Here is a 20,345-nt window from a genome sequence, read left to right as displayed (position 1 = left end):
GGTTAGAAACGGGACACCAGCCAAAAGCTGAAGCCGTGGAGCTGACAGGACAGCGAGGATGGGTCACGAAGACACACACACCAAACAGAGTCCTAAATAACACAAGGATCTGACATCTAGGAGGACAGTGGTCACACTAACAGAAATAAGAAACCAAGTGGAGAAGGCTAGGTTTAAAACAAGATACACTGAGGGCTGGAGACATGGATCAATGGTTAGGAGCACTGGCTGCTCTTGCAAAGGACCCAGAAGCCACGTGACAGCTCACAATCATCTATAACTCTAATCCTAGGAAACCAACACCATGTTCTGGCCTCCAAAGGCACCAAGCATGCATGTAGTACACAGATTAACATGCTGGCAAAACACTATTCATTCATACATACATACATACATAATACATAATACACACATACATACATAGATGATAGATAAAATTTGTATGTGAAATAAGACACTGAGTTTGAAATTTATAAGAAATATGGATAAACTCTTCCCCAAGTCATCTTTCATTGGTCACTTTTGCCAAGAAAAACTTCACAAGTGTCAAGGGCAATAACTATATACCATTTAAACATAAAATATCCCACTCATTCACCAAATCATTTGAGAAGCAAAGCACTAAGGGTATAATAAATCAAGCCATGAAACTCAGCTCCTGCCTTCATCTACCTTATATGCTAAAGGCACACCACTGAATGGTCATGTATCACACAGGGATACAAAATATGACAAGGCAGAAATATTTCCCCTTCCCAGTGAGAGCATCACACACGAACAGTATCGCAGGACAAACACAGTTACAACTGCACTGTTCAGATACAATGACCAAAGACATACAAATGCATCTTTCTATTCTGAACATAATACAGGAAAACACTAAACATAACATTCAGGAATGTGTTAGTATCCTCAACAATTGACTCCATTGTTAAATAGTGATGCCTGAATTGTGTCATCTCTCCAAAGAAGAACATTGTTTCGATCGCTTTGCCTTACAAATAGAAATTGTTGGGGTTTTTTTTAATGATTCTTAATCATTTAATATTTTAAATAATATTGCAGCAATTTTGAAATATACCCACAAGTTTGAATCCTTACAAAGGTAAAAACAACTATAAACTACATGTTCTTCAGTGGATATAATTGTTCCTGGATTCTCTATAACTACATACTATGATAAAGTTTACATTATAACATCTACTTTAGTAGTTTTATAGATGACTGATTTTATAATCTATTAAAAAGTAGTTTACTAGGTACCTATTTTAAATTTACAATACTTTTAGTAGAACATAGTCTAGGGTCATAAAATGGCAAAGTAACCTTTATTTCCTAGATGTGTTGTTGGGCACAATGATGAGCTAGTAATCTTAAAACCTTATGTGTGTGTTACAGAATAGAATGGATAAGCAGATATGTTGATATGATTGAGAAGCCCAATTCTCCCTATGGTAAAATAATAATAATAGTAGTAATAATAACTATTATTACAACTATTTTATTATCATTGTTGCTGTTGTTGTTGTTGTTGTTATATATGGGGAGAGAGAGAGAGGTATGAACCTCTTTTTAAAAGAGTACAGACAGGTGGCTATGTAGAACCTATTTAAAAGGTTTAGAAACAAAAAATACCAGTAGCATATTGGACACACAGAACTTGATTTCTAAATATCAACTCACAGTAAATAATTCAGGACTTTATGGTGAAATAGCTGATTCCAGATCCCCAGCAGAAACTGAACCAGACGAACACAGAACATCTTACAGTTCTGTAAGTGTAAGGAAACACTCAGCAACCGATGAGAACACATCCAAAGGGAATGGGAACACGCATGGAGGCTTCCACTGACCACAACTAAGATAATTTATCAGCAAAACAAACAAAAAAGATGGTGGGGCTGGAGAGATGGCTCCGAGGTTAAGAGAGCACTGACTGCTCTTCCAGATGACTCAGGTTCCCAGAATCCACATGGTGGCTGCCAACCATCTGTAACTCCAGTGTCCGAAACTGCACCTGACACTGGGCCTGACACCCTGTTCTGGCCTCAGGGGACACTGCATGCACATGGTGTACAGACATACATGCAAATAAAGCACTCACATTTTAAAAAATCTAAAAAAAAAAAAAAAAAGACAAAAACAAAAACAGAATAATAGTAACAGATTATAACACAGTACAAAAAAATGGAATTCTTAAATCTTGGATGGAAGTCAGGGCAGCAGCTAAAGGCAGGTGGGAACTAAACCAGGTGGGTGGGAACTGAACCAGGCAGTGGGAACTGAACCAGGAACCATGAAAGAACACCAATTACTGGCTTGCTTCTCTACACAACACACAAATACCTGCCCAACAGTAGCACTGCCTGGTTGGATGGGCCCTCCCACATCAATCATCAATCAAGGAAATACCTCCTACACATGCCCATAGGTCAGTCTGTTAAGGCAACTCCTCAACTGAGGTTCCCTCTTCCCAGGCAACAATAAAACTAAACAGGACACCCAGGATCTAATTGATAGGAGGTGATCAGACTTACCAATTCTGGGAGGTACTCTGCAAAAATAATTGATTTGTACTCAAGAACAAATAAAGAAACAATTGTCTTTAAAGATGAGGACAGAAGAGAAGGAGGGAGGGAGCAGGAGAAGGGGAGATGTTCTCTGTAACAGGAAAGAGAGAGGGTGGGGAGAAGCCCATTAGAGGACCACCTGCCCACCTGTGGGAGGCCAGAGACCCTGGGTCTGAGTTCCGGCACTGCAAAAGGAAAGGATAAAGAGAGAAGAAAACAGAAATATGACAACTCAGCCAAGCAGTGGTGGCACACGACTTTAATCCCAGCACTTGAAAGGCAGAGCAGGCGGATTTCTGAGTTCGAGGCCAGCCTGGTCTACAGAGTGAGTTCCAGGACAGCCAGGACTATACAAGAGAAACCCTGTCTTGAAAAACCAAAAAAGATAAAAGAAAAAAGAAAAAGAAAAAAAGAAATGTGACAACTCAATATTCTATGAAGTATAAGGTTAGGGTGCTATGGTATACTAAGGGTGGCTTGGTTGCGAAAGAATGACCTAACTGTTAAGCCTGCATGAGGAAGTGCTTTGGAGGGAAGGTCACAATGGTGTCATCTTACTTCCAAGTAGCCCAGTAAGAAAGAAGCATTTATGAACGTGTAATGCTGAAAGCACATCCTCAATTGTAAAGCTCAGAGAGGGACAGTGTTAGCCGCTAGCAACCTAAGCCTGGGCTTCAAGGGAAAAGGTAGAAATTAGGTTGACCTCAGAGTAGCTTAATTACTTCCTCCTCTACCCAGGAGGGCTCCCAGGAATGACACATTCTAACCATTGCTAAGTAATCACAAATGAATCAGAGGCTTGCCTGAGACCCCTGCGCTAAGTCACCTCAGGACCTGAATAGAAAAGGCTCAAAAACTAAAATGTTTTCTCCAAAGCCAAATACAACAACCAAGCAATACAACTAAAGCACTGTCACCAAAGTCACATGATCTCAGAATGCACATCCTAATAACAACCACCGCGTGCACCAGGGATGCTAGGGAGGCTGGGCTCAGTCTCTCCTGACCCTTCTGACAAGGATAGGGCCGGCGCTACTGCTCTCAGTGTCTAAGCTGCTCCACACATCTCTGCATGGCTGTACTCTAGTATGTAACAAGAGATGCTGAATTTAACTAAACTGACTCCAAAGCCCAAATACTTTGTCATATACTCTATGCTATTACCACCACTGTGAAATATGAATCTAAACTGACTCAGTACTCACCAAAAAGCACACAGTTGAGAAGTTGTGAAGAAAAAAGGCATATCTGTATTGCTCTGTGTTCATGTGTTTTCATATGAACCAAGTAAGTGAAGTTAGAATTTAGCCGGATACCCTATTACTGCCAAATCTCAGGCCAAAAAGGAAAAAAAAAAAAAAAGCTTTTTTAATAAGGTACCACGCAGTATCTTTAGTTAGAATTTTATTGCTGTGAAGAGACACCATGACCACAGCAACTTTTATAAATGAAAACATTTCATTGGGAATGGCTTATGTTTTCAGAGGTTTGGTCCATTATTGTCGTGGCTGGCGAGAAGCATGGTGACACACAGGCAGACATGATGCTGGAGACGTAGCTGAGAGAGCTACATCTGGATCCATAGGCAAAGAGAGAAACACCAGGCCAGGCTAGGCTTGGACATTTGAAACCTCAAAGACTACCCATAAGGATACATTTCCTCTAACAAGGCCACACCTACTTTAACAAGGCCATGTGTCCTAATCCTTTCAAATGATGCCACCCTCTAGGAGCCTGCAAGGGGTAGGGGGAGCTAGTTACATTCAAACTCACTTACACTATTGTAAATGGTCTTAATATGCCACATGCAAATTCAAAAGAGATGCCAACATATATCCAGGTGCTTTCACCTATAGCCCTACCCTTTTGCGTTCAAAGATAAAAGATACCAAAAGAATCTGAGTGACATTCCATTATTCAAATATACTAAACTCAGGAGGCAGAGGCAGGCCAGTCTCTATGGGCTTGAGGTCATTCTGGTTTACACAATAAGTTCCAGGCTTGGATACACAGTGCATTAATAAGACACTGTCTTACATACACAGACACACACATACACACATACTCACACACCACAAGCAATGACACACAAGAAGAAAATTTAACTAGAAAAATTAATCTAGCCAGGCAGTGGTGGCACACGCCTTTAATCCCAGTGCTTGGGAGGCAGAGGCAGGCGGATTTCTGAGTTGGATTTCTGAGTTCGAGGCCAGCCTGGTCTACAGAATGAGTTCCAGGACAGCCAGAGCTATACAGAGAAACCCCGTCTCCAAAAAAAAGAAACAGAAAAAAAGAAAAATTAATCTATAGTATCACTGCACCACAATAAAAATACTAACAACAAAGGTATATGCCTAGAAGCCTGATCTTTCACTGATTTCTATCTCAAGGAATGCAGCACTATCCAGCGTCCAAGGCCTGTGTCATGGAACTACCTGCCTAGGGGTAGTCAGTCAATGACGTCGTCTCCCTCACCTCTCACATCCATTGGCTTCTGCCATGACTACTCTTCTCCAGATGGTCTCAGCCCACACGTAGGCTATTCTGACTCTCCTTACTGGGCTCTCCCATCTTCAGTCTTCCCCTCTAAATTACATTCTTCCTCAGGATAAAGAGCACCAAGTCCTTTTGTAGAGCATTTGACACAGCTGTAATTTCAAATTTGACTATCTGGTGTATGCCTGCCTCCTCTATTACACAGACAATTTGATTGTGATAGTCTAGTTTCCTCGCTGTGCTGGCTAGTTTTATGTCAAGTTGACACAAGCTAGAGTTATCTGAAAGGAGGGAACCTCAACTGAGAAGATGCCCTTAAAAGATCCGGCTATTGGGGCTGGAGAGATGGTTCAGTGGTTAAGAGCACTGACTACTCTTCCAGAGGTCCTGAGTTCAATTCCCAGCAACCACACAGTGGCTTATAACCATCTGTAATGGGATCCGATGAACTCTTCTGGTGTGTCTGAAAACAGCTACTATGTATTCATATATATGAATATATATATATATATTCATATATATAAAACAAATAAATCTTTAAGAAGAAAAAAAATCTGCCTATAAGGCATTTTTTTAATCAGTGACTGATGGGGGAGACCCCAGTCCACTGTGGGCGGTGCCATCCCTAGGCTAGTGGTCCTTGGTTCTACAAGGAAGCAGACTGAGTAAGGCGTGATGAGCAGCACAGAAAACAGCACTCCTTTATGGCCTCCACATCAGTTCCTGCCTCCGGGTTCTGTTAATGTTGGACAACAATGTAGAAGTCTAAGTCAAATAAACCCTTTCCTCTCCAGCTTGCTTCTGTTCATGGTATTTTATCACAGAATAGAAACCCTAACTAGGATGCTCACTATACTGTGACCTAGAAGAATGCCCAGTTAACAAATAAAAGTTATATGTGAGATAAAGACTATTTATGGGTTCATAAATAGTCCTAAAAACAAAAATAAAGTGGTTATAAGGCTCACTTTCCAACATAAGGAATACCTAATGATTTTGCAACTTAACTCTGAAACCAAAACATATCATCTAGTTGACAATTGTAGCTTGTTTAATTGATAACTCATAAAATAGCAAACTTTGAAAATTATGTAAATCCTATGATTTGATTAAAAACAAGTCACCTACCTGGTCTACTTCTTCAAACCTGACAACCAGCCATCCTGGTCTCAAGGCTGCTAGCCCAGCCCCACAATTCAGCAGCAAATACAAGGTATGGGTCATCTCCCAGATTCCTCTCAGATTCCTCTCAAGGTATGGGTCCTCTCAGATTCCTTCCATTCTCGATGTGTAGTTCCACTCAGGAACTACACAGTTCAGCACTTCATGTCTGAGCTCTTGCAACTTGCAGACATTGTATACCTGCTAAGTGCATGACAGCTGATGATGCAAGGCAGCCCGCTGGTGTCTCTCCCATCTCCAGCCTCTACAATTCAGCTTTAGGGATCTGTTCACTTAACGCTTCCTTCCACCTGCAATTACTTTCCTCATAACTTTTACTTAAAGCAATCTCTGCCCATTACTTAAGATATAGATGAAATCTCATCACAGAATGGTAGATGGTAGATGATAAATGTATTCATAGATAGAAGGATACATAGATGTTAAATATGGATGAATAGATATAAAATAGATAAATGGATATATAGAGATAGATAGAAATGGATAGATATAAAATGCCCCCTTAGCACATATTTGCTGAACTGATGCTCTTTATGAATCCCAAGATAAAGAACAAATCTTGGCAGCTTTGGTGTATTGAGAAGCATCAAAAAGACCTGGACTTGGGACTGGAGAGATGGCTCGGTGCCTAAGAGCACTGACTGCTCTTCCATAGGCCCTGAGTTCAATTCCCAGCAACCACATGGTGGCTCACAACCACCTGTAATAAGATCTGATGCCCTCTTCTGGTGTGTCTGAAGACAGCTACAGTGTATTCATATATTTGAAAAAAAAAAAAAAGGAAAGGAAGAGAAGAAGAAACAGAAAGAAAGAAAGAAAGAAAGAAAGAAAGAAAGAAAGAAAGAAAGAAAGAAAGAAAGAAAGAAAGAAGGAAGGAAGGAAGGAAGGAAGGAAGGAAGGAAGGAAGGAAGGAAGGAAAGAAGGAAAGAAGGAAAGAAGGAAAGAAGGAAAGAAGGAAAGAAGGAAAGAAGGAAAGAAGGAAAGAAGGAAAGAAGGGAAGAAGGAAAGAAGGAAAGAAGGAAAGAAGGAAAGAAGGAAAGAAAGAGCGAGCCGGGCGGTGGTGGCGCACGCCTGTAATCCCAGCACCTGGGAGGCAGAGGCAGGAGGATTTCTGAGTTTGAGGCCAGCCTGGTCTACAGAGTGAGTTCCAGGATGGCCAGGGGTATACAGAGAAACCCTGTGTCCAAAAAACCAAAAAAAAAAAGGAAAGAAAGAAAGAAAGAAAGAAAGAAAGAAAGAAAGAAAGAAAGAAAGAAAGAAAGAAAGAAGAAGAAGAAGAAGGAAGAAGGAAGGAAGGAAGGAAGGAAGGAAGGAAGGAAGGAAGGAAAGGAAAGGAAAGGAAAGGAAAGGAAAGGAAAGGAAAGGAAAGGAAAGGAAAGGAAAGGAAAGGAAAGGAAAGGAAAGGAAAGGAAAGGAAAGGAAAGGAAAGGAAAGGAAAGGAAAGGAAAGAAAGAAAGAAAGAAAGAAAGAAAGAAAGAAAGAAAGAGCTGGACTTAAATTCTTTGAGCTTTAGTTTCTCCATATGCAAAACATTGATAATAATAGCTTACTGAGTTCATGTAATGTGGAGCTAATGCTTTGAAATTATATAGTACAAAAATAAGTCATGGAGGCAAGGTGGTCTGATTAATAAATGCCATCATTTCATTAAATGGTACGAATCCATAATTGCCTAGTAAGTGACTAAAATCTCAGGAAAAAGTCAACATGAAACTCAAAACTCTCTGGAAAATATATTTTAAAATTATGTAGTTATGTAGCTTCTTACCTTTTTTCCAATAAAGAATTTTATGAATGAATGAACTCTGAAAATTAATACGTTGGTTCTTGTTTGTTTGTAGAGGTTATTTTGTTTGTTTTGCTTGTTTGGTGGTTTAGTTTATTTGCTTTGTTATGTCTGGAGACAGAGTTTCACTCTATGGCCCAAGCTGACCTACAACAAACTACATACCCCAGCCTGGTCTCAAACTCATGGAACTCCTCCTGCATCAGCCTCCTGAGAGATGGAATCCCAGGCATGTGCCAATTCTAAAATATTATACATTTATAATCATAAACATAACTGAAAGTATTTCAGATTGATTAGAAATAATCCCATCTCAAGCATATGTTTTAATTTTATTGATAGTTATAAATTATATCTCTTAAAGAAGAGTGACACTGGACCCAGGCCTGTAAACCCAGCACTCTGAACACTGAGGTGGGAAGTTGGAGTCAGCTCAAAGCAGTATTAGAAACACTGTAACACAACAATTAGAAGGAGAACTGCCAAAGTCACTTAAATTACAGGGTTCCCAGGAAATAAGACACAAAATATCTTTGTGCATAACACTAGCAAATAGTAATACAAAAATGTTGACTCATGCTATCAGACTATTAAGAACAAAGCTTCAAAAGAGAGTTTCACAAAACATTTTTCAATATATTTGCATCCAGGCTGAAGAGTTGGCTCAGCAGTTAACAGTACTGGCTATTCTTGTAGATGACCTTGGTTTGATTCCCAGCACCCACACGGTAGCTCAAAATCATCTGCAACTCCAGTTCCTAGACATCAATACCCTCTTCTGACTTCAGGGGGCACCTGGCACACACAAGATAAACAAGACATATGTATAGAAAAACACATAACAAAATAAGTCTTTTTAAAAATATATATGCATACCACCTTATAGAAAAAGCATAAATTGAGTGGCCTCTAAACTCATTTTACTAATGTACACAATCCCTCCCAGTGCCCAATTTTTAACTTCAGTTCTCAAATTCTTACGGCACATGAACCAGTCACTTAGCTTCTAACACTAGACTAATTAGGACTCTTCCCAGTTTGGAAAAACAAAAGCTTTATAATTTAAAACTCAGAAAATACATTTCAAAGCCTTTCCATTCCCTCTGGGCACTTCCAAAAGACTCAAATCTAATTAAAAACCACAAACAGCAGGCAGGAAAGATCACTCCTTTTTGTCTATCTGCTATCAGCTGACAAAATCAATTTCAAACTCCCAGGGGAATGTAAGATCAGACAAGGTAAACTAAACGAAGGAAATCTTCACCTAAGTAATTTAAATATTAAAAGGCATAAAACAATATATTCTTAGCTTCGAGGTCGCAAAGAACCCCATGTGGAAAAGTAGTCAATAAAAAAACAAAAATATAAGACAAAAACCTTGAGAATATAAACTCAAGCAGAGCCATGCTGAGCTGACACCAGTGACGTCGGGACATCGCACAGAAGATTGAATTCTGAGTTTCCAACTTCAATAACCCTCAGACGTGGGTGGGCATGTGAGAATGAGCAAAAGTCGGTCCATGAAGTCAGCATTATTAGCACAGCCAGGGTATATAGTGCTACAGATTGCGGTTACAAACAACCCAAAGGGGCAACGAGGCTACAGATGGGCAGATTGAGATCTAACATTACACACACACACACACACCTTTTTGGTTTTAAAAGAAGAGAAACTAGGCAGTGAAAACCAGTAGCACAGGAAGAGTCTATGGAATAAGGCGACTAGGGAGAAAACCTCTCCAGGTCAAGAAGGATAGAACAGCTGGCCACTGGAAGGCTTACAGTTCAAAGGGCGAGGAGAGGAGTCAGGAGATAACCCGCAGGAGGAAGCAGAATCGAGAGAAGCTCCAAAACCCTCCAGGAACCCAGACGGTTGGCCACAGGTCTGTACCTAGGGCAGGGCCCCCCAGAACCCGCCATTCGGAGACTACAAACACCGAGCTCCAACCTTCTCCACTCCGCTAGCCTCAAGCCGACTCCTCGGCGACACAGGATTGGATAACTGTACAGCCGCGCAGGAGTCCCCACACCAGGACGCGCTCCGGCTTCAGCAGCCGCTTCGAACAGCGCGTACGCACCACGGGACGTGCAGCACGCGGCCCTGCGCGGCCACCGTAGCACAGGACACCGAAGTCTCCGCAGGCCGCGGACCTGCAGGAAGCCCTGTCCGAGACCCTAAGCTCCCAGACTGCAAGCTCAGAGCCTAGAGTCGTGCATTTGTGAGCGGCAGACCGGTGTTAGGATTATAGCTGTCCCTCATAACTGTAACTACTGGCCTTCAGTACCAGCCGCCGCGCACCGTGGGCGTCTGTGGTCTCGGGACTACAAGATCCAGCATGCACAGAGCTCTGGGTCCTTAAGACCAAACCCACTTGGATTTAAAAAAGACCAAACCCACTCGTCTACTCCAAGGCAAACTGTGGTATGGGTATTGATTACATCCTGGTGGAGCATTTAGAGACATGTGCATTCAGTTTTCACATTCAGATTCTTGTCAAGAATTGTATTACAAGACCTGCCTTTTAAAAAAAACGGAGAGAGAAATACTAAATTATGTCAGCATGTATTTCTATTAATAACATTGTTTTCAGTAATGCAGACTGTTGGAGAAATGCATAAGAAATAAGAGCAGAAACTACAAGGAAAAAAATCAACAATCTCTGCTACCAGACAGTTAAATAGCAAGAGAATGAAAGCTTTCTGCAATACAAAATATGTTCTTTGAATTTTAACTGTGTTTCACAATTAGAATTGAGTGGTGTTCGTTTTAAGATAGGGTCTTGCAATATGGCCAGACTGGCCCAGAACTCATTATCTTTTTTTAATCTTTTAGTATTGGAATATGAGACCTGTGCTATGACACTGGGAAAATTATTTCATGTTATTCTCATGAAAACTGTTACCTAGATTTACTGGAGCAATTAATTCACCAGTCACATGGGACAGCCAAGTAATCAGTGCAGGGGTAAAACCGGACAACTCCGGGGGCATTCATTAGCATAGATAACAATGTGTCTCCTCCTTTGTCTGTTTAGATAGTTTGTTTCCTATTTTGAAACGCAGAACACTTTCTGATGACTTGGAGAGGTGATAACGCAGATCTCACAAGCCGTCCAGAGTCTTTTCATAACTTCTATCAGGACTTGTATGAGGGTTCTCTAAAGGAACAGAACTGATAGGATGAGTATATATTAGAAGGAGATTTACTAGACTTGCTTACAGATGTTATCCAGGCAGCTCAACAATGGCTGTCTCACATTGGAAAGGCCGAGACTCTGGCAGTTGCTTGGTCCATGAGGCTAGAGGTTTCAGAAATCCCAGTCTGGTGCTGGGATCCTAGAAGATTCCTGGAGAGCTGTCTTTGTTTCAGTTCCAAATAAGTTGGATTTAGTACTGGCAGCAACAGGATAAATGAACTTGCCAGCAAAGAGGGCTGGGCGGTGGGGAACTAATGCTCATAGAACAGCTTCCTTCCTTTGTATTTGGGCTGCTACCAAAAACTCATGGTCTAAATTTAGGGTAGGTCTTTCTACTTCAAATAATCTGATTAAGAAAACTCCTCACTACAGTGCCCAGTAGCTTTGGTCTGAATTAATTCTAGATGTAGTCAAATTGACCACCAAGATTTACAGTCACACACGTTCTACCAGAATGACTGTATTTCAATTTTTGGCATACTATATTAACAAACCATGAGAACTTGGATTTATATGCTAAATACAGAAAATTATGGTATATTATATGTATACCACAAGCAAAGGCTTTCTGTAGATTTATGGTAAAACAAACTTTAATTGGTTAGAAAAGGAAACGAGGATGCCTTACAGTTAGTTTTACAGTCTCACACAGTAGTCACAGAGGGACTTTTTATTCTCTAACACTGGCAAGGAATCCACTACCATATAAACCGATTTCCAACTCCAGTGTGCTAAATTATGCAGTACAAGCAAGTAAATATTTAAAATCTATGATCATGGAAAAACTGCTTTTCATGCTCATGCACACACACTGGAATTGCGGTGGGAGAGAACATCTCCAGTAGTGACTGGGTGGGAATGCTGACAAGCTGTAGTTAGGAGGAGTGGGTGTCACTGGTGTTTGTGGTAAATAAACACTAAGTTACAGTGAGGAAGATTTTGAAATATGCTGCATTTCTGGTAGGCTTATTTCTAAAGCAGTTTTAATATTCAATTGTGCAAATGAACAGAGAGGAGGGGTTTAAAGGTACATAATTTATGTGACAGACTACTTTTCAGAGCTCCTCAGAGCTGCAGCTTCCAGCAGTAGTCTCTCCTGCAAATGTGTCTTCCTCTACTCCAGCTAGTTGCCATATACAGAAGGCTCAAGACTGGACAGGCTGCTCATTTCAACAAATTAGGGGCAAAGCACTTATTATCTGTTTCCAGAACCTGGGTAGATTTGATAACTAGGAGATAATTAGGAGGAATGTCGAGGAGAAAGGAGAGATTCAGCTTTTACAAAGTTTAAAAAAAAAAAAACAATGTATATAACCTTGACTGCACAATCACTTAAACGTTTGTTAAATTGTAACCCTTTATTACCTGATCTACCTTCTAAAAGGCAAGAATTGCATTTTGAACCTGTCTGTCCCTCAGACTCCAAACACTATACTTCATACAAACCAAAAACTTCTCAGGGTCTCTGAGTGTGCACAGTGGTGCCAGAGGCTCTACAGCACCCTTCTCATTAACACTGCCAAGTTTTGTTAACCTGTGGGCTTTATTGTTCTTTTGTTTAGGGACAGGGTTTCTTGTAGCACAGGATAGTCTCTGTCTTAGTGTTTCATTGCTGTGAAGAGACGCCATGACCAAGGCAACTCTTATAAAAGATTTATTTAGGGCTGGCTTACAGTCTTAAAGTTTAGTCCATTATCATCATGGCCAGGAGCACGGCAGCATGCCTGCAGACACGGTGCTGCTGGAGAGGGAGCTGAGAGTTCTACGTCTTGATCAGAAGGCAGACAGAAGGAGATTCTTCTTCTGCAAGCAGGCAGGAGGAAGGTCTCTGTTGTGGATCGCTGTTTGTATTTTCTGGTCCCTCAAGAGGCGTGCCCGGAAGAGAAGTAGATCGAGTACTCGTTGAAATCTTTTTTTTTTTTTTTTTTTTTTTTTTGGTTTTTTTTTCAGTGGGGAGGGGGTTGTTTTATTGTTTTTTTGGGGTTTTTTTTTTTTTTTTTTTTTTGGTTTTTTGGATTTGTTTTTTTCAAGACAGGGTTTCTCTGTATAGCCCTGGCTGTCCTGGAACTCACTCTGTAGACCAGGCTGGCCTCGAACTCAGAAATCCACCTGCCTCTGCCTCCCAGAGTGCTGGGATTACAGGCGTGGGCCACCACTGCCCAGCTTCCAGGTGAAATCTTGATTGGTCAAATAAAGTCTAGAGCCTGTTATTGGGCAGTGGAAGGAAAAGGCAGAGCTGAAAGTTTTAGAGAAGGAAGAGAAGGAGGAAGAAGAGAGGATGAGATGGAGAATGGAGGGCGAAGAAGATGGAGGAAGAAGAGGTTGACGATGGAGCAGACCCATGTGCCCTGGAGGAGTTACAAGTAGCTAGGGATTTCATAGGTGGGCAAAAGAGAAGTGTAGGGTATATTTGTCAATCTAGGCATGCAGCTTTTATTCATATTAAGTTGTGTGCATGGGCATATTGGGGTTGGAGATTTACTGATGTAAATCTGGCTGGTATAAATATAAGTCTCTATTGTTTTCCTTTCTTGGGATTAGAGGGAACTGAGTGAGACCAGAGTGTTGTTGGTTTCTGCAGACCATCCATGGGTGTTGGCTTGAGGAACACAATCGGCTAGCTCTAGGCATTTTCAGGAAAGACTGGTTTTGGTCAGCTTAGCAAGCCAGGTGAAGTAATCAAGGCTAGATAACTGCTTAGGGCTAGCTCTGGAATGGGCAAAACTGGTGTGGTTGGTCCCTAGCTGGAGTTTTCAAGTTTTTTTTTTTTTAAACTACATGCTACAAGTCTCTTCTGCACTGGGCTGAGATTTAGAGCTTCCCATGGGCCAAGCATATTCAAACCACCACAAGTCTCCAAGTCAGAGTGGCAGAGAATGACCGTGAACTCCTTATCCTCCTGCCTCTAAATCCCAAGTATTTTTAATGTACTTGGAATTCATTTCATTTGAGCTATATCCCTAGACACCTACTTGATTTTTCTTTATTTATTATATAGGTCTTGTTGGGTTCCTTAGGCCTTGACCTCACTCTGTAGCCCGGGTAGGTCTGCTGCTTGCAATCTGTCTGCCTCAGCCACCTGAGTATCGGATCACAGCCCTGGCTGACCTGATATTCAACAGAAAACCACCTGCCTCTGCCTCCTAAATGCTTGAATTAAAGATATGTGCTGCCACACCTAGCTAATTTAGGTTATTTCTAATGCTCATGCTTTTCTTTTTATTAGTAATCCAAGATATATGTGTGTGTGTGTGTGTGTGTGTATACATATATGTATGTGTGTATTATAATGATTCTAACAAGAATATATTATTAATCAGAATGCCATACTTGATATAACCATGAAAGAGCAATTTACTGGAACTAGGATTGCTCATTTGGTAAAGTACCTGCCATGCAATTGTGAAGACCTGAATTCAGTCCCCAGCATCCACATAAAAGCCAAAATGGCAGTGCATGTCTACTCCTGTGCTGGAGCAGCTAGGGGCAGATAGGTAGCTCCCAAGAGCTCATTGGTCAGCAAACCTCAGTGACTTAATGAGCTCAATGAGAGCCTTTGGCCTCAAAACAAAATAAGGTGTTAAACAATTGAGGGGGGAAGAAGTTAACCTCTAGCCTCCACATGCATGCATACCCAGGCATACACACCCATATGAATACATCCATGCACACAAACACACACAAAAATACTCTAACATCTGCAAAATACATTTTCCCAGCAGATACGAAATAAATCACATTTTAAGCCTTAGCAAATATTCAAAAATCATTTAATTTCTTGTATCTTATCAGATCATATCTGCATAAGACTAGAAATCATGCAAACATGCGAAGATTGGACAAAATACTTTTGAATGTTTGGTGGACCTGCGGGCAAATCAGCGTGGGCAATGAGAAATTCTTAGATTCTAAGGAGAAGGAAAAGATAATTTGGTAAAACTATAGGGATACAGATTAGGCCATCCTCAGAAGTTTGATGATATCGCCTATATTTGCAATCATGAACCAGGCATGGGGGTACCACCTGCAGTGCCAGCACCTGGCAGGTTGAAGCAGAAGGACCATGGGTGTACAGGCTGCCTCGGCTCCATAAGGAGACGCTGTCCCAAAACAAATGACAATATCAAGGAGGTCTCAAATAAATAAATAACCTCAGGTCACACCTCAAGGCTCTAGAATCATGAGAATAAGTCAGACACAAAATTAGGAAAAAGTAATTTTAAAAAAATCAGGATTGAAATAAATAAAATAGGGGCAAAAGGGCAAAAGATTTATGGTAATTTTAGAAGATGAATGAAGTTAATTAAACTGAAAAAGTGAAAGATATAAAACCATAAAAGTAAAGAAAAGGGGCTTAGGTCTTTAATAAGAGTGAAGCAAAAACCCCACAAACAAAACTGTAGTGTTAGATGGACTTTTAAATATTGTTGCTTTAAATTTATTTTGTGTGTGTGTGTGTGTGTGTGTGTGTCATGGTCATGGTTATATCACAGTGTGCATGCAAAGGTCACAGCTGGACTTGCAGCCCTGTGATTGGAGACAGGCTCAGGCTTTCAGATTTGGCAGCAAGCGTCTCTACCTGCTGATCCGTGTCGACAGCCCAACATCAGATAAGTTTACTGTTGTTCACTACTATACCTTTAAAGATTTATCTCCAATGCCTATCAAACTATTCCATAAAATAGAAAGGAAAGAAATGCTTCTAAACTATTTCTGTGAAACCAAAATTTCCCTGATACCAAAATAACCATCAGAAAAGAATAGAGATCAATTTTCCTAATGAATGTAAATCGTCAACAAAGCATAAAGCAAATTCAATAATACAGTGAAGAAGCATATACCATGGTTAAGTTGCTTTTATTCCAGAGATACAAGGACTGCGTAACACAAGCAGATCAATAACTGTGATCTAGCACAAGTGGAGCCAAGGACAAATCACACGACCATCTCAATCAATGCAGAGAAGGCCTTTAACAAAGTTCAGGAAAGTCTTCATGATAAAAACCATCAAGAGACTAAAATTAGCTGGGCATGGTGGCGCATGCCTATAATCCCAGCACATGGGAGGCAGAGGCAGGTGGATTTCTGAGTTCCAGGCCAGCCTGGTCTACAGAGTAAGTTCCAGGACAGCCAGGACTACACAGAGAAACCCTGTCTTGAAAAAAAACGAGAGAGAGAGAGAGAGAGAGAGAGAGAGAGAGAGAGAGAGAGAGACTAAAATTAGGGCCGAGGAGATAGCTTAGCAGATTAAATGCCAGTATGGAGGCTGGAGTTTGGATCTCTAAGGGGAAAGGCCATCCCGACATTCGTGAGGATGCCCAGGACATGCTGGCTGGCTAGACTAGTCATACATGAAAGCTCTGGGTTCAGTGATGTTCCCTGCCAAAATAAATAAAATGCAGAGCTATTGAGAAGACACTAGATATCAATTTCAAGCCTCTACACACATGGGCATGTACATCCATACACATGCATCTGTACATATATGAATATGTATGTATACATTTATGTATACATCCAAGGGAAAAAAAAAAAGAAAGGACCAAACCTTAACATAATTGTTTATATACAACAAATGTATTGCTAACAAAATACCAACCAGGAAATGTGCTTCTTCTAAGATCAGCAGTGAACAAGGGTGTCCACTCTGCATCTGCACTCTTCTCGGCTTCAATCTTCACCAGACTAATAAAGCGAGAAGAGAAATAAAAGAGCTACAAAGGAGAAGGTAGGAAGTCAAACTGTTCCTATTTGTAGACAGTATGATCATATATTTAAAACCTTAACGGTTCTCCGGGAAGTATCTGACTTTCCTTGGAAATTAGTGTAAAGTATTAAACAGTGCCATTAATTTTTTTAAAAAATAATGTTTATAAATAGCTTGTAATAACCTGGAAATAGGCTTTAAGTTTAAGTTTTTGAATAAGCAAAAACAGGTGGATGATAACAAGATCATTTCGTAGTAGAGGCGAGTGGCTACTTTCTTGATTTGGTTTGTGTCCCATCTGTGATTCGGAGGTATTCATGAACTGGCGTGCTTACACAGGCGCATATGCCGACTGCGGTGAGCAGCCTCCAGAACCGGCCGCCAGCGACCCTGGCTTCCGTGCATTTGATGCATTGTGCAATCGCCTCCCCTTGAACGTGACTTCGGCCTCGTGGATAGTGTCCAACTGCTGAAGCACAAAATAAGTGCTGGTTGCCCGTGACTAGGTTGCATAAAACTGTGACTTCTAGCTTGTTGACCCATTCTCTGAGCTCCTTGGATCACGTGCTTCCATGAAGCAAGTTGTTTTTGTTGGAGAAACCCTGTAGCAGTGAACCGAGGGTGACTGTGGCCAAGAGCCAAGGAGGAACTAAAACTCTCAGCCCAGCCGCACCAGGGAACTAAATCCTGTGAACACGCAGATAGTATGGAGACACAGTCTTCCCGTGCCCACGCCTTCAGATGAGAGCAAAGACCTTGGTCTACAATTTGGCATAGGCCTTGTTGAAGACCGTGAAGCAGAGGCCATGACTGGATTCCAATAAAAAGTTATGAAATAATAAAGGTTTTTCCAAGCCACAAAGAATTGAGGAAGTTTGCTATACAGAATACACAGCTGCAGAGTGGCTGAGATATTTAGGATACTAAGTGGTATGTATACATAGGTATAGTAGAGGTTTGTGTGTAACAAGTTATGAAATAAGACACCAGCTCTTTACATGGACGATAAGACAGGCTTTGAACATTAGCCATGGTAACAGGCTGGCAGTCTAACTGGGCAGGGGAATGCTTGCCTTGCATATGTGACATTCTACATTCCTGTCCCAAAACCAAAGTAAAAGTAAAATAAACATTGAAAATTGTCTGATCTTTCTAAAATGGTTTTTAAAAGATTATGTAAACACTTTTAATATTAAATTTTAATTTTATTTGAGTCATTTTAATTTTCAAGGACTAAAAATATATTTTGCTATTGGATGTTAAAATGATTTCCCCACCCTTTTACCTTCAGTCCCAAGTTTAAAAATTAACTTTTTAGCAGGCATGATGGCAAGCACCCTTAATTCCAGCACTCGGGAGACAGAGGGAGGTGGATCTCTGTGAGTTTGAGACCAGCCTGGTCTATAAAGTGAGTTCCAGGATAGCCAGGGCTTTAAATAGAAAAACCCTGTCTCAGAAAAAAATTAACTTTATAAAACAAGACTTATTCATATTAGGTGGTGGTACTGCATGCCTTTAATCCCAGCACTCAGGAGACAGAGACAGGTGTAACTCTGAGTTAAAGCCAGCCTGATCTACAGAGAGAGTTAAAAAAAAAAAAAAGGATTTATATATTTTTATTTTATGTATATGGGTGTTTTATCTGCGTGCATGTCTGTGCACCACTTGAAAGTTGAGTGCCTACAGACAGTTAAAAACCACTTAGCCAGCTCTCTAGCCCCTAAAATTGAATACCCACATTTCAGCTAGGAATGGCTGAGATAACTGAAGGCCAAGAATCATCATGAAGGTGTTAACATTAATAAATATACACACATTAGCAAAAAACTGTTTAAAATTAGGCATGTCAAGAATAGCAACTTACATATATAATGTGAGATTTTAAAATTTCAAAAATAAAGTAACTGCCCTGTTATTTCAGGAATGTATTCAGTTATTTAGTCCTAAGCTAACCTGTTATTTCAGGAATTTCTAGGGGCAGGTTAAATTCTGCCCAATTGTGTGTGTGTGTGTGTGTGTGTGTGTGTGTGTGTGTTTTGTTTTGTTTTGTTTTGTTTTTTAGACAGAGCCTCAAGAGTACAGGCTAACCTCATAGTCAGTCCTTGAGAATGACCTTGAACTTCTGATTCTCCTGCTTCTATTTTCTGAGACTGGAACTATAGGCATGCAGTACCACAACCAGTCATGTGACTCTGGCATCAGGCCTAGGAATTTTTTGTTTGTTTGTTTGTTTTGTTTTTGGTATTTTTCGAGACAGGGTTTCTCTGTGTAGCCCTGGCTGTCCTGGATCTCACGCTGTAGACCAAGCTGGTCTCGAACTCAGAAATCTGCCTGCCTCTGCCTCCCAAGAGCTGGGATTAAAGGCGTGCGCCACCACTGCCTAGGAATTTGCTCACACCAAGCAACACTCTCCAGGGCTACATCCAGAGCCCATCAGTAGTACTTTCAGATTCATTTTGTTAAAGGCTCGTCTTGATGGCTTAAGAGTCAGTACTAGGGTCCACGTAGGTCAGTAATGTGTGCTACATGATGGATATTCCTTCCCAGAAAATCACCAGTGGGCTATCAATCCTAATCTGTGTTTCAGATTACCCAAACACCAAAGCGTTTGTCGGGAGGGCGCTATGTGTGAGGTGTCATGCTCTTCCTGGACGAGCTGCTGGGATTCCTTCCATCACAGAAATGAGAGGAGACATTCTTCTGATAGTGTTCTCTGTAGGACGGCTGCATCTCATAGACTTGGATACCCCCCAGGCACCACTCAGAATTACCCAGAATGACCAGAAGACTTATATTCAGAGTCTGGGGGGCAGGAAGCAGGAAAAGGATTGCCTCAGGACTGCCGTTGCAGCCATCTGAGTGTTAGCCTCCATCAGGCTAATCATTACACTGTGTGGGAGTCAGTCTGGAGTAAGCGCTCCCACACCAGTGGGAAGGAAGAGAGGAGAGGCCAGGACAGCTCCTGAAACACTTTGAACCTGTGTCCAGTTCAAATTCTCATTTTATACTTTAAAACCACAAGGTGGGGCAGGCAAGCAAGCAAGATTTTACAGGAGCATACGTGACAGTCAGCAGGGTGTTAAGGGCAACGACCCACTGTTTCCGTTGTTTTTCCAGGTCATTCTGTGACAGACAGAAAGTGAGGTCGTGCTTGGCAGATATTCAGTCCAAACAGTGCTTTAAGTAAATCACTAAATAAAAACAATAAATCAGAATGAAATCATTGATCTTCTCTCATGTGTTCTATTTCAACATAAACCAATGAACACAAAATGGTACATAAAACAGTGACAGAAATTAAATACCAAGGAGATAAAACTGCTAATCAACGAGTGGACCAATGGACTAAGTACAGTGTCCTTAAGAAGAAACATAAGTGTCAAATAACTATCTTTCTAAAGTTCAAA

General features: G+C 40.9%; 1 protein-coding gene across 6 annotated transcripts in view; it reads right to left on the bottom strand.

Moving 5' to 3' along the window:
- Atg4c (autophagy related 4C cysteine peptidase) overlaps window positions 1-10,332 on the bottom strand; it is a 62,847-nt gene extending 52,515 nt beyond the window's left edge. For 2 of the 6 annotated variants that reach the window (XM_052176825.1, XM_052176822.1), the window contains exon 1: window positions 9,983-10,332. The gene's annotated coding sequence lies outside the window, so the exon portion shown is untranslated. Of the gene's footprint in view, window positions 1-9,816; window positions 9,901-9,925 lie in introns of those variants that run through there. The other 4 variants (XM_052176819.1, XM_052176824.1, XM_052176820.1 and 1 more) reach the window with 3 other exon arrangements.
- Between the last annotated feature and the right edge of the window lie 10,013 nt (window positions 10,333-20,345).

Source organism: Apodemus sylvaticus, chromosome 3 (genome assembly GCF_947179515.1).
Source record: "Apodemus sylvaticus chromosome 3, mApoSyl1.1, whole genome shotgun sequence".
NCBI classification, from domain to species: Eukaryota; Metazoa; Chordata; class Mammalia; order Rodentia; family Muridae; genus Apodemus; species Apodemus sylvaticus.
The sequence above is the reverse complement of the archived record's forward strand: the minus strand, read 5'-3'. Positions and strand labels throughout refer to the sequence as shown.